Source organism: Anneissia japonica, unplaced genomic scaffold, assembly GCF_011630105.1.
Source record: "Anneissia japonica isolate Jap-2015-1 unplaced genomic scaffold, ASM1163010v1 scaffold1374_len1023071_cov147, whole genome shotgun sequence".
NCBI classification, from domain to species: Eukaryota; Metazoa; Echinodermata; class Crinoidea; order Comatulida; family Comatulidae; genus Anneissia; species Anneissia japonica.
The window spans coordinates 766207-780062 of NW_022728671.1; the positions used below are offsets into that span (position 1 = coordinate 766207).

The 13856-nt window shown below is 36.7% G+C and overlaps 1 long non-coding RNA gene across 2 annotated transcripts in view; it reads left to right on the forward strand.

Moving 5' to 3' along the window:
- Positions 1–10476: 10476 nt before the first annotated feature.
- Positions 10477–13856, forward strand: part of LOC117114460 — a 7848-nt gene continuing 4468 nt past the window's right edge. For both annotated transcript variants that reach the window (XR_004446370.1, XR_004446369.1), the window contains exon 1: positions 10477–11089. This is a non-coding gene — a long non-coding RNA (uncharacterized LOC117114460). The remainder of the gene's footprint in view (positions 11090–13856) is intronic.

Sequence of the window (13856 nt, forward strand, 5' to 3'; positions counted from 1 at the left end):
TCATATCAACAATATAATACAACAATTATTTTTCTTAATTAGGGGGTGCGACCGCACCCCTGCACCCCCTCTGCATCCGTCCCAGACCTGTGCTACTACTACTACTACTACTACTACTACTACTACTACTACTACTACTGCTACTGCTACTGCTACCGCTACTACTACTCCTACTCCTACTCCTACTCCTACTAATACTCCTACTGCTACTACTACCACTACTACTACTACTACTACCACTACTACTACTAGGCCTACTACTACTACTACTGCTGCTGCTGCTGTTGTTGCTGCTGCTACTACTGCTATTACTACTATTACTACTACTGCTACTACTACTACTACTACTACTACTACTACTACTTTTACCGCAACTAATATTTCCTGCTCGGCACTTTATTAAGTCACTTTCCACCATGCCTCCATGATTTTATTCCAACTTTGTTTAAACATAGACCAAACAATCCGGAGTGGGGTGTGGACGTGAGGACCAATTAAGGGATTTAAAGGTAAACACTCCACACCGGATATTTCAAAAACGGATCAACTAACCTGAATGAAACTTCCGGGAAAGCTTATTAACCCAATTATAGGAAGGAAATTATTATGTTTTGGTGACGATCCAATTTAGGGTGTAAACTTGAGTCACCTAAATATTTTAACGTCCCAGACCTAAACATCTCAATAAACCTACCAATGGATCAAAATGAAAATTTTCATAATTGTTTGTCATGGTCCAAAAAAAGATTAAATTTGGTGAGAATGTGGATATTAGGACCATTTAAAGCAAAACGTCCAGGATTTCAAAAACTAATCAACTAATCTGAATAAAACTTTCTGGAAAATTTAACCATGTTACAAAAAGAAAATACTAAATTTGTAGAAGCGGTTAGACACAAAGGGAAATGTTTGGTTTTCCAACCTTGAGGTCCAATCCCTTGCTTTGCATTTCGCTTCAATGTGTTCTTGAGCAAGGCACTTTATCTGCATTGCTTCTCTCCACCCAGGAGTATAAATGGGTACCTGGTGGGGTTGCTTGCTCCTGCGCTGATTACAGCAGCAACACTTAAGCATGTGGATCTAATGACCAGGGACAAAAGCGCTTCGTATCTGCAAAGAAAGGCGCTATATAAATAATCATATATATAAAGTGTGCCTTACCAAAACTTATTGTACATCTGCATCACATTTTAATAACTTGCTGGAGAGAAGGTGATGTGCCCCAAGACATGCGGGATGCAGTCCTTATAAACATCTATAAAAACAAAGGCGACTGCAGCGACTGTAACAATTACCGAGCTATATCACTACTTAACATTACTGGAAAGGCCTTTGCAAAGGTGATTGCAGCAAGGCTTCAAGTTCTTGCTGAAAGAGTATATCCTGAGGCACAGTGTGGTTTTAGAACCAAGCGATCAACCATTAATATGATCTTCTCACTTCGCCAATTACAAGAGAAGTCAAGAGAGCAGCGCAAACCACTGTATGTTGCCTTCGTTGATCTTTCAAAGGCTTTTGACTCTGTCAGTCGAAATGGTCTCTTTACAGTTTTGGAACAGATTGGTTGCCCACCAAAACTGCAAAACTTAATCATCAGCTTTCACAAAAACATGCATGGAATTGTTATGTCTGAAGGTTCCATGTCTGCTAGTTTTGGCATAAACACAGGTGTCAAACAAGGATATGTGTTGGCCCCAACACTGTTTGGAATTTACTTCTCAGTAGTCTTGTCGTTGGCCTTCACAGAAGAGATAGAAGGAGTTTATCTACATTCTCGCTCCTCTGGAAAACTCTTCAATATTCAAAGGCTAAAAGCTAAGACCAAAGTGAGGCGAGTACTTATCAGAGAATTACTGTTTGCAGATGATGCAGCCCTGGTTGCACAGAGTGAAGAAAACCTACAATTACTGTTGGACAGATTGTCAACTTCTTGCACTGCCTTTGGGCTCACCATTAACACAAAGAAGACGGTTGTCTTGTGTCAAGGCAACTCTCATCCACCAACTATTCACTAAATGGCATTCCACTTGAAGTAGTTGACAAGTTTGTGACCAATTTACTTTCATTAAGTAACGAGATCAACACACGAATTGGAAAGGCAGCAACACAGTTTGGCCGGCTTACCAACCGTGCATGGAAATATAAAAACCTTACATTGCGCACTTAAGTTGAAATATATGTTGCATGTGTGTTAAGTATCTTACTATATGGCAGTGAGACGGGGTCATTGTACACAACTCAGGAAAGAAAGTTAAATGCATTCCATCAACGATGTCTCCGCCGCATACTAAATATTAGTTGGAAGGACAAGATTACCAATGAGGTAGTTCTTAACCTCTCTGGTGTACCAAGTCTGTTTGCAATTCTGAAACAAAGAAAATTGAGATGGCTAGGCCACCTCTGTAGAATGGAAGATGGTAGAATCCCCAAGGATTTCCTATATGAGGAATTAGAAGAAGGGACAAGACCAGTTGGACGTCCAAAGCTACGCTTCAGAGACACATGTAAAAGAGATATGAATTGCTTCAACATCCATCCATCGAGATTTGAATCATTAGTAATTGACAGAACAAGTTTACTTCTCAGTAGTCTTGTCGTTGGCCTTCACAGAAGAGATGGAAGGAGTTTATCTACATTCTCGCTCCTCTGGAAAACTCTTCAATATTCAAAGGCTAAAAGCTAAGACCAAAGTGAGGCGAGTACTTATCAGAGAATTACTGTTTGCAGATGATGCAGCCCTGGTTGCACAGAGTGAAGAAAACCTACAATTACTGTTAGACAGATTGTCAACTTCTTGCACTGTCTTTGGGCTCACCATTAACACAAAGAAGACGGTTGTCTTGTGTCAAGGCAACTCTCATCCACCAACTATTACACTAAATGGCATTCCACTTGAAGTAGTTGACAAGTTCACCTACCTTGGTGCATCTGTGACCAATTTACTTTCATTAAGTAACGAGATCAACACACGAATTGGAAAGGCAGCAACACAGTTTGGCCGGCTTACCAACCGTGCATGGAAAAATAAAAACCTTACATTGCGCACTTAAGTTGAAATATATGTTGCATGTGTGTTAAGTATCTTACTATATGGCAGCGAGACGTGGTCATTGTACACAACTCAGGAAAGAAAGTTAAATGCATTCCATGAACGATGTCTCCGCCGCATACTAAATATTTGTTGGAAGGACAAGATTACCAATGAGGTAGTTCTTAACCTCTCTGGTGTACCAAGTCTGTTTGCAATTCTGAAACAAAGAAAATTGAGATGGCTGGGCCACCTCTGTAGAATGGAAGATGGTAGAATCCCCAAGGATTTCCTATATGGGGAATTAGAAGAAGGGACAAGACCAGTTGGACGTCCAAAGCTGCGCTTCAGAGACACATGTAAAAGAGATATGAATTGCTTCAACATCCATCCATCCAGATTTGAATCATTAGTAATTGACAGAACAGGTTGGCGTCAGGCAATACTCAGTGGAGCAGTCCATTATGATAAAAACTGGTTCCTTCAGCTAAAACAGCGGCGCCTGGGCTTTCAACACGCTGCATTATATCTCATAGTCAGATTCTATCGTTCAAGTGCCATAAATGTGAACGCATTTGCCGATCTAAGAGTGGACTTATCAGTCACCAAAAAAAGTGTACACCTTGAAACTAAGTGTGCTCCTTTGAAACTGTATTCTGTCTCTCAGCATCAGGAATTGATGAACGGGTGCCATAATTATATATATATCAAGCGCAGTGGCTGAGGAGTAGGAAGGAGGTCAAGGTCCGTCGGTGCGTGACATTAAATGTATAGCATGGAACATACATGGAATTAGAGATAAATGGGGTGCAGAAGACTTCATGAGTTATCTCAAAGAATTTGATATCATTGGACTGTCAGAAACTTGGTCTAAATTTGATTTTTTTATGGAAGGATATGTTTCGTTTAACGTACAGAGCAAAAAAGCTTCGACTAAAGGAAGGGAGTCGGGTGGTACATTGTTATTTATAAAATGTGAATTATCAAAATATGTCAAAAGATTAGAATTTGATGATGATTTTATTTGGATTATAGTGGTTCCCCCAGGCAATTCAGACCCATTCATATTATGTAATTTATATATAAGACCAATTACATCTAGCTATAATGAGGATATGGATGTATTTGATAATATAACAGTAACTATGTCAGAAATACGTGCTAAATACAATATTACTAACTATATATTCTTTGGCGAATTTAACGCCCGGACAGGGGTGCTTGATGATACCATTTTATTTGACGATGTTAATTACCTCCCAATTGATGAAAATGATTATGAAATTGGCATATCAATATGTAATAGATCAAACTGTGATAGAGAAATTAATGACTATGGGAAAAAGCTGATTGAGCTATGTAAAAATACATCAATGTGCACATCTAGATGTGTATAAGAGACAGCACATACGCTACGCCCTTGCGGAAGATGGGTTTCTTTTTACAAGAGATTCTTAAAGTAGACTTTCAATATTTATATACATAGACATGAGGTCTATTCTATATTAGTGTCTTCACACCATTAATTTGAATATTTGATTTATGTTTATATAATTTCATTCATGCTAAACTAACTTTAATATATATGATGTTTAATATCTGCATCTATCTCTCTCCTTCTACACTTGCTCTCATACCTGTCTCTTATACACATCTAGATGTGTATAAGAGACAGGGCTTATACAGTACATGAAAAAAGAGTCTATGAAAGTGGTAATAGTTAAACATCTGCATATCATGTAAGAAGCAGGCGTTCGAATACTGAACCGATTGATAATCGAACATGTGATTATTACATGTCCGACAGTATATGCTTTCATATGATCGTATCGAGGTTTCGCCAAGTAAATCTGGGGATTTCATGAAACCTAATTGCTAAGTTCAATTGACAATGCGAATCGAGGAGGCAATAAGATGGGATACCCGGCGCTTGATTGTTTTAATCATGCATATCTCGTTGTTCCATATTGTATATAGTAAATAATAAAAATGAAATTATTATACCATAATAGCCTAATCTAAGTTTCGTTTATACAATTTGACATATTTAGTCTAGTCGAGAAAATAATAAATATTCTCTTTTTTCTGCCATTTGGCAGCAATTAATATTACATTATATATATATTATATATATATATATATATATATATATATATATGAATCATGGTAGTCGTTAACACTGTTAAATTATATATAACTCATCAAAGAAGGGTAAATACTGTGTTTGAATAAAGGACATCGTGTAGCAAGTTGAAATGTAAATAAATACATTGTATAGTAAAATTCCTCTGAAGGGATTCGAACCTGCAACCTCTCGCTATCAAGGCGAGCGTCATAACCATTAGACAACAGAGATTTCATGGTTGAACAGGTTCAAATAACTGTCAGGTACATTTTAATACACAATAGGTACGGCTGGAAATAAATGGTAGCATATAATATAATCAAGGTAGAAGTTAACATTGTTAACATTAATAATAATAATAATAATAGTGTAGTTTTATATAGCGCACATATCCATGTAATGTAAGATGCTCAGGGCGCTTGATATGTGGACTAGGAACTCGATCAATGACTTTCTTCGCCCCTAAGGGTCCCTTCGTGTCCGAGCTACCCAGTAACCCGGTACCAGCAACTCTCGTCGTCCACCACAAGAGCTGTCTGTTCCAGTACACCGGGACATCCCCCCTCCTCGTCTCGAAGGATGTACTGGGTTCTTTATAGTGCACACGAGCCACTGTATACACTGGGCCTACGGTTTATAGTCCTTATCCGAGAAGACTTGTTCTACCACCAGACACAAAGGCGAGCGTGCCGTTCAAACCAGCGCCGATATTATGGCTATAGCTTGCGGCACCCTGCTAACCGCTCGGCCATTCAACTAACATTGTCAAAGTACATAATAGTCTTACTGTAATTACCTTTCCTTGATGATGACATATCAAAGTTAGTGTCTGGTGGGGGATAATTTTTACCATATTATAGTTAAGTTATGTGGTTAAGCCTAACCTTAAGTAGTAATTCCTGGCCCCAAAACCTTGACTCAGAAGTACCGGGTTGGTGTCCGGCGAGGGATAGCTTTCCAATAAGTTTTTACTATTGTTTATTTTATTGTATTGCTAGTTACCTTTTTCTTTTTGTTATTTTACAGAGTTTTTGCAGGAAAATATTGTAAAACAGCGGTAATAAAAAAAATAATATATATGTATATATATATATATGTATATATATATATATATATACATATATAAGCCTATATATATACATATATAGTTTTCCACTGAGGTTTTCACTAATGTTTATTTTACTTTATTGTGCTGGTTACCTTTTTGTTGTTGTTATTGTACAGTGTTTTTGCAGGACCATATTGTAAAACAGAGGTAAAAATAAATAAATAAATAATATATAGGCCTATATATATTATATATGCATATATGTACATATATATAATTATATATACACCGGTATATATATATAATTATATATACCGCGCAGAAAGCCCCCTAGAATATCTTTCAATATTGCTATTTAGTTGGAATATGTGATAATTTCCGAAGGGTGTAAGGATCAAACCTTTTCAAGACTCATTACTGTATTTGAAAAATATTCGAAGTAAAGATAATTTGCACTTAGACCTTAGATTTAGATCATGTAGCTATTACTGGTTATTTATGCTTTATTACACGATCTAGAATCCTGAATTTTGCAAATTGATCTTCTCTTTGATAGTGTAGAATCTGTGATAACAAGTATTCTAGAGGGGAAAGCTACCCTAGAATTTCCGGAAGAGAAAACACAGAGGTAAAAAAAATAAATAAATAATATATAGGCCTATATATATTATATATACATATATGTACATATATATATATAATTATATATACACCGGTATATATATAATTATATATACCGCGCAGAAAGCCCCCTAGAATATCTTTCAATATTGCTATTTAGTTGGAATATGTGATAATTTCCGAAGGGAGTAAGGATCAAACCTTTTCAAGACTCATTACTGTATTTGAAAAATATTCGAAGTAAAGATAATTTGCACTTAGACCTTAGATTTAGATCATGTAGCTATTACTGGTTATTTATGCTTTATTACACGATCTAGAATCCTGAATTTTATATTTTGCAAATTGATCTTCTCTTTGATAGTGTAGAATCTGTGATAACAAGTATTCTAGAGGGGAAAGCTACCCTAGAATTTCCGGAAGAGAAAACTGGACCGCAGGGCAAAGCCATTTTGTGCTCCGAGAAGTTATCGAACCTATGCTCATGAAATTGGTCCGACGAGTTGTGGCCGACGAAACTCGAACTGTTAAATTATTATATTACAATCATTACCGAACCGGTGTAAGTTTCAGTATTCCTGCAAGATGGTTTGGAGTGTATCATAAACATCATTATATATTTAGGATAAAGTCTAAACCATCATGCGGCAATGCTGAAACATATACCGCAAGATGGTTTAGACTTTATCTTAAACATCATTATATATTTAAAATTTAAGAGATGACACATTTAATGTGTCATCTCTTCCTTGTGTAAATGTATACGATGTGAGCATATCATGTTGATCTCTTTTCTGCGTAAGTGCTCCGAGTTATGCTGTCCCGTACATGAGTGCGAGTGAAAGGAGTTGCTTCCAATGGAATTCGATTTCGTAGCTATGGCCAAGTAACTTAAGGTGTCTACATACTATTCAACACCAGGGTTGAACCCCATCTTTTCACATATTTTGTCCTCGTTTGCATTGCTTACATTTACATTTATTTTAGCATTATCACCAAAATAACTATCACATGTGTTATATAATATTCATTGTGTATTACGAAATACGTTAAGAAACTTGAAAAATCAAAGGGTGTATAACAGTTGGCCCAAAGGTCAGTTGGTAGAGTATCCGAACCATACGATTGTGAAAAAGAAACTTTCCTAATCGGGATTCGAACCTGGGCCTTTCTGCTGTCTATACAGACGCCTTAACCAACTAAGTCGTTGAGGCTTTGTTGGGAATTCAAATCGGATTAAACCAACTAATTCCTCAAACATATATGCGCATGCGTAGTTGGACAGCACTAGTCATTGATGCTTGGCAAATAAAAGTAAAATAACAACCTCTTCTTATAAGCACTCCGCCGAAATTGGGGTCAAGCGGTAAAAGTGCCCCGGGAGAAATTTATTTAAAAAAATAATAAAATGTAATTGGGAAACAATATTTATATACATATTATAGTGAGATGACTATACATTTTGTGTAAGATATAGTATGTACCCTCTAATTCAAGACCCCTCTAATTCAGGAGACAATTTTTTAGTGGTGGAATCAAATGTGTAAGGAGGGGGGGGGGGGATCCGGCCTGGGCCACCCTAAATTTTCAAAATTATTTTTAAAATGGAGAAAGAAAGGGAAAACTGTGTTCAAATTTTAAGTATGATATGCTAGTTACGGTCATCTGGAGGTACCATAATCTAAAATGTTATTACGACCCAATGCCGTAGCCAGCTATTGTGACAGTTGTGACAGTCCCACACATTTTTTCTAATGAGTCCGCAAAGAATTGATCCACGTTTTAAAAATGGATCCAACTTATGCAGTTTTATGCATAAATGAGTCCACTTTTTGAAAAATGGGTCCATATTTCTCGCATTTAGCCTAAAATAAGTAAACGTTTAAGAAAATTGGTCCAGATTTATTTTATATTTTTGCGTAAAATTGGTCATCAACCTTTACGAAAATGGGTCCACATTATTGAATTTACGCGTAAAGTGGGTCCACCATGATATTGTCCCACACTGTTTGAAAATCCTGGCTACGGCATTGTTACCACCCCATGATGGGGTTGATGTAGTTTGGACCCTTCCTCTGTTAAAGCTCCCTTGGGCCTCTTTATTTCGAATTCCTGCATCTGTCACTGATGTCAATGAACCAAATACTTATCTTCAATTTTTTAACACAAAGCTAAGATCTAATTGCAGACCAAGCCTGGGATCACCCCAAATTTCAGGTCCCAAAGGTGGTCTAAAATTGAAGGGCGAACTAAGTATTTTAATCAGTGGCGTATACTCTGGGGATAGTGCTCGATACCTGACTGGCAAAAATGCAACAGTTTTGATATTTAGTACTGTACACAGAAAAATTTTTCTTATTAATAGAATTCTATGCAATTCAAATTTATTTCGGGTTAAAATTCGTAAAAAAAAAAAATTAAAAAAAACTACATCAAAATTACAAGAACAATAGACAAGACCACTTTGGCATTTTTAAAAAGATTTACTCACTGTATCTAGTGGTGTAGAGTAGACTGATGGGGATAAAGGATTAAGTGGTCAGAGGGAACTGATATGAATCTAACCATTGGCGGAGCCAGTGCCGGATCCGGGGAAGCAGGCTTGGGGCATGACATTCTGTTGAAAACACTGATTTGAAAATGTACTAAATTTTATTTCAATCTGAAAGTGCCATTTCTGGGATTCTAGGTGCCTATTTTAAAAATATTCTCACCTCAGCAATAACCATTGTTGGACTGAGGTGAATGTGGGTCCGTTTGGGGGTAGGGTGCTATTTTCTGACGATGGCATTGTTTGTTTGTTTTTTTTTTTTTGTGCTCGGAAAAGTTTTAGTGGTAGGGTAGGAGAGAGAGTGCAATTTTTTACTTTTCTATTCTCTCCTTCCACATGCTACTGCATTCCCTCATTTTTACAAAACAAGGCCTATCATAGCTGTTGTTAAAAACAAAGGCTAATAATAGGCACACTTGCAAGACCTGTAGGCCTATAAAAGAGAATGGGTGGTGATGACATTGAAAACAAATTGAAAGTAGGCCTACACTACTTATGTTGGTCCACCGGTAGTGTCAACAGGTTGAGTGGTGGATTCAAGGAGGAAGGGCAGCCGGCCAGGACCCTCGAAACATTTTCCAAAGTTATAACATAAAAATGGAGAAAAAAAAAGAAAAAATTATATTTCCCTTCCCCCTTTATTTCGAATTCTGGTCATTAATTAATGACACCACAACTATCAATTTAACAATGTTTCCAGCTTAAATGTATGTCACAATTAAAAAGTAATACTTCAACTCGTTTTTGTTGACACAATTTGTCCAATAAAAACAAATTGTGTTCCATTTCCGGTGCATCCAGACGTAGAAAATACAGAAAATTGTCAGACCTCACGGCCAAAACAGTGGTGGCGTTGTTGACGAGGTCTGGACTCTTTCTCAGCACCTCCCTCCTCCTTAATTCCTGGATACGCCACTGTTAATCGTGTTTTTTGTTTTTTTTTTGTTTTTTTTTTGTTTTTTTTGTCAAAACAGTACTTTTGTTCCTCAATTTGCGAAGAGTTTTTATCTTTTATAGTTATTTTAATTAAATTTCTTTGGATCAAATTTCCTGACTGAATTTATATGCTATTTTCATAATGGATTTTTCTTTAAAATGGTGACATTATTTTCTCTCTGTTATTACGTCTCTAATCGTCCGAAATAGGCATCTAATTACACCGGAGCTTGGGGGGCTTCGCCCCCGGAGCCCACACCAGTGGCTCTGCCCTTAGACCCCGCTGGGTGCCTTCGCCCGCTCCCAGACCCTCGTCCTTCGGGTTTTGGCAGCTTGGGCAGCTCTCAATATTTTACAAGACAGGATCTCCGAAGAGATACTTTTTTTTATGTAAGTAAACCATGATATAATAGGATAAACTCATAAACTGCCTTCAGGTACCTGTAATGCTATAATAATATATAAATATGAACACACTTGTTAAGTATAGGATGTATAAGTTAATTTGACAACAGTTTGTCACATATTTTTATATAGGCCTACCTTGTCGGCTGATGTTTGAATCGTCTGTGACCTGTCGTGAGGGGTATTGTATCACAGCGCGCTCATGTGAGCAGTTATGCTTCCTGGCACCGGTTGGTGTGGTAACCGATTCCTGGGCGCAGTCATTTTCTTGGCTATCAACCGTTGGTGATTTTTGCCTGGATGATTGAAGCTTCTTATTATATTGTATTGATGTTTTCCTAGAACTGACGTATACCAGATCACTTGGTTCAGACGGTGAGCATACAATTGAGCCCATTGTTTTTCAATCCAACACTCAAGCTTCAGACACTGTGCCTAGCATTTCCAAGAATCACAACTAATATATTAGATATTGCTTTACTTCTTGTAAATATGGCAGCAGCGAGCAAAGTAAGATTTAATTTTGCTGACAACCTTGCCTCCACTCTTATCATGTTCTGTCGTGTGGCGACTTTGTCGTATCGTGCAACATTCACTTTTTCATTAACACTGCATAGGAAGCATAGATGCGCTATCAAAACCAAATCAATTTCTCTACGTACCTGTAACATTTGCTTGTTCACTTGGCTAATAGATTTTTGGGAACAATAATGTGCATTCACGAGGATCGTCACACGGCAATTAAGAATTCATTCAATTGCCGTCAGGTTCATTAGATATTGGTTTTGTAACAGGCTATAAAAATATCACTTTTCGAGTTCCTACTCGGAGCTAATCAATGCTATGAGCTTCATCCACGACACATTATCTGAGCGCAGAGCGCATTTTGCTTCTGACGACGCTTGTAGAATTGGTAGTCTACCTATTTAAAGCATATTATTAAAGACCTAAAGATGAGTATCTCATTGACGCGAAACGTTTCTCCAAAGCCGTCTTCTGACCAAGAGTGACCTGTCATAGGAAACAACGACTGGCATTCTGAGTTCTAATGATTAGCTACACTAAAACGAATTTCAATTCTGTTCAACCACCTCTCTTTTTTTCATTTTTTTATTGATTAATTAATAGCAAATATAGGTCAAGGCATAGACCTTATACCGATCATTCTGATCTAGTTATTTATAAAAAAAATTAAAAATAAAATAATATATATATACTGTCTCTTATACACATCTAGATGTGTATAAGAGACAGTATATACACTCACTAGGGATTATTATTTTTTGTATTTATCTTATATGTACATTAATACTTGATATATTGAATGAATTAAGTAATGATAATTATCTTAAACTTGAAAAAAAATATAATTTTAAACAAAATTTGTTTACTGAGCGCAACATAATCCCTGCGTTTCAAACAATGTTAATTATATGCATAATTTGGTATAGATTAGTATTTAAGAACATATTAATTAAATTGTATCAGAAATCATCTGTGCTCTAAAAACAGCCTCGAAATCGCGACAAGCAATACTTCAATACAGAACTGATACATCATTAAAATTCAACCGATGAAGATAAGCTGCTCACTCGGGCGGAACAGAGATCAATTACGAATGCAACTTACGTCAAACATAGCAACACTTTCTACCGGTTACTATGATGAAACATGCGTTATGGATCTGTTGATGTTTACAGGAATAAAGGGATGAGCAAACAACATTTACCCCTTGTTGGCATCTCCTAGGACATGGCGAACAAGAAACACAAAGTATCAACGAAACACTTACCCATGCGTTCCCAACAACAAAAACCCACAATGCTCCTGAAAAATTTACTTGATAGTCTACGTTCTTTATTTACAAAATATCAACCAGTAGAGTTGATTTAACCATCGACAATATTATGATTATATGCTGCAGGTAAGACTGCAAGCGAGATGTAAAAATACGTACCCCTGTTAATGTGATAAATCAAGTCAAACTCATAGTTAACTAGTAATATGTTATGCTCTGACAACATAGACAGCAATACAACATGACTTACTTATACTCTAATTATCTAATTGCTCTTACTACAATAAATCAACAATTAAACATCACCATTAGGAATAAAGCGTGACATATTGTGGGATTTTGATGTAACTATGCTTTCTTTATCACGCGTTGTTTGTAGATAATTAATCTAATGTTTCAAAAACTATTTTGGTTTGTTCAAAGTTACAATTATCTTTCATCATCCGAGTGTATTTGAAAATGCGCTCTACATCCTGCGCTAGTTGCCATCACGTAACCTCATTTAAATAATGGAAACGCAAGACAAGAAATCGTGTTATATAACGCAAGTCACGAATTTCTGTCTAATCCACTTTAAAATTGAAGAATAATAAACCCTTAAGCTGGTTTTCCACTAGGCGATTTCATTCGCGCGAATCAAAGCGTCGGTTCGCTTCATGAGCTCTGATTGGCTGCGCATTTTTCCTTTCGCAAAAACTCCGATAGGAATGTGAACGCGCATGCACATGAACCGTCGCATTCGATTCGCGCGAATAAATTCGCCTAGTGGAAAACCAGCTTTATGTATATGCAAAATTTGGCTAGTTAGCTCTGGTACGCAAGCATCGACGCAACTTAATTGTATACGTCTAAAACGTGATTATAACGTGCGGATGAATCTTAAAATATTGTTTTACGGGTGCGAGTGAAACAGTCTCTTTATGATGCCAAGTAAATAGGCCTATGACACGGATACTCCTCGTGTCTGGATTTTAGAGAGCACTTAATGCTAAGCAAGAACGAATATGTTTACTCCAATAACAGAAACGGTTTAATTTGATTCAATTTATATCAAATGGAGTCACTCAAATCGTTAGTAAAATATCTGGGCATAATTGTCGAGATTAATTTTGCAAGCAAGTTAAGCAACATTATTAAATCAAGCTATAACATCACAATCTGAATGATACGGGATTGACTCCCGTAGGTCACAGGTTAAAAGACATGCCCATAAAAATAATCAAATATTGGAGGAAACAGTGTTTGAATAAAGGAACTATCATTATGTGATTATTTAGGCCCATATACTACAGTGCTACGCAGCAACTTCGATTTTATATGCCTATAATATTAATATTAACATAT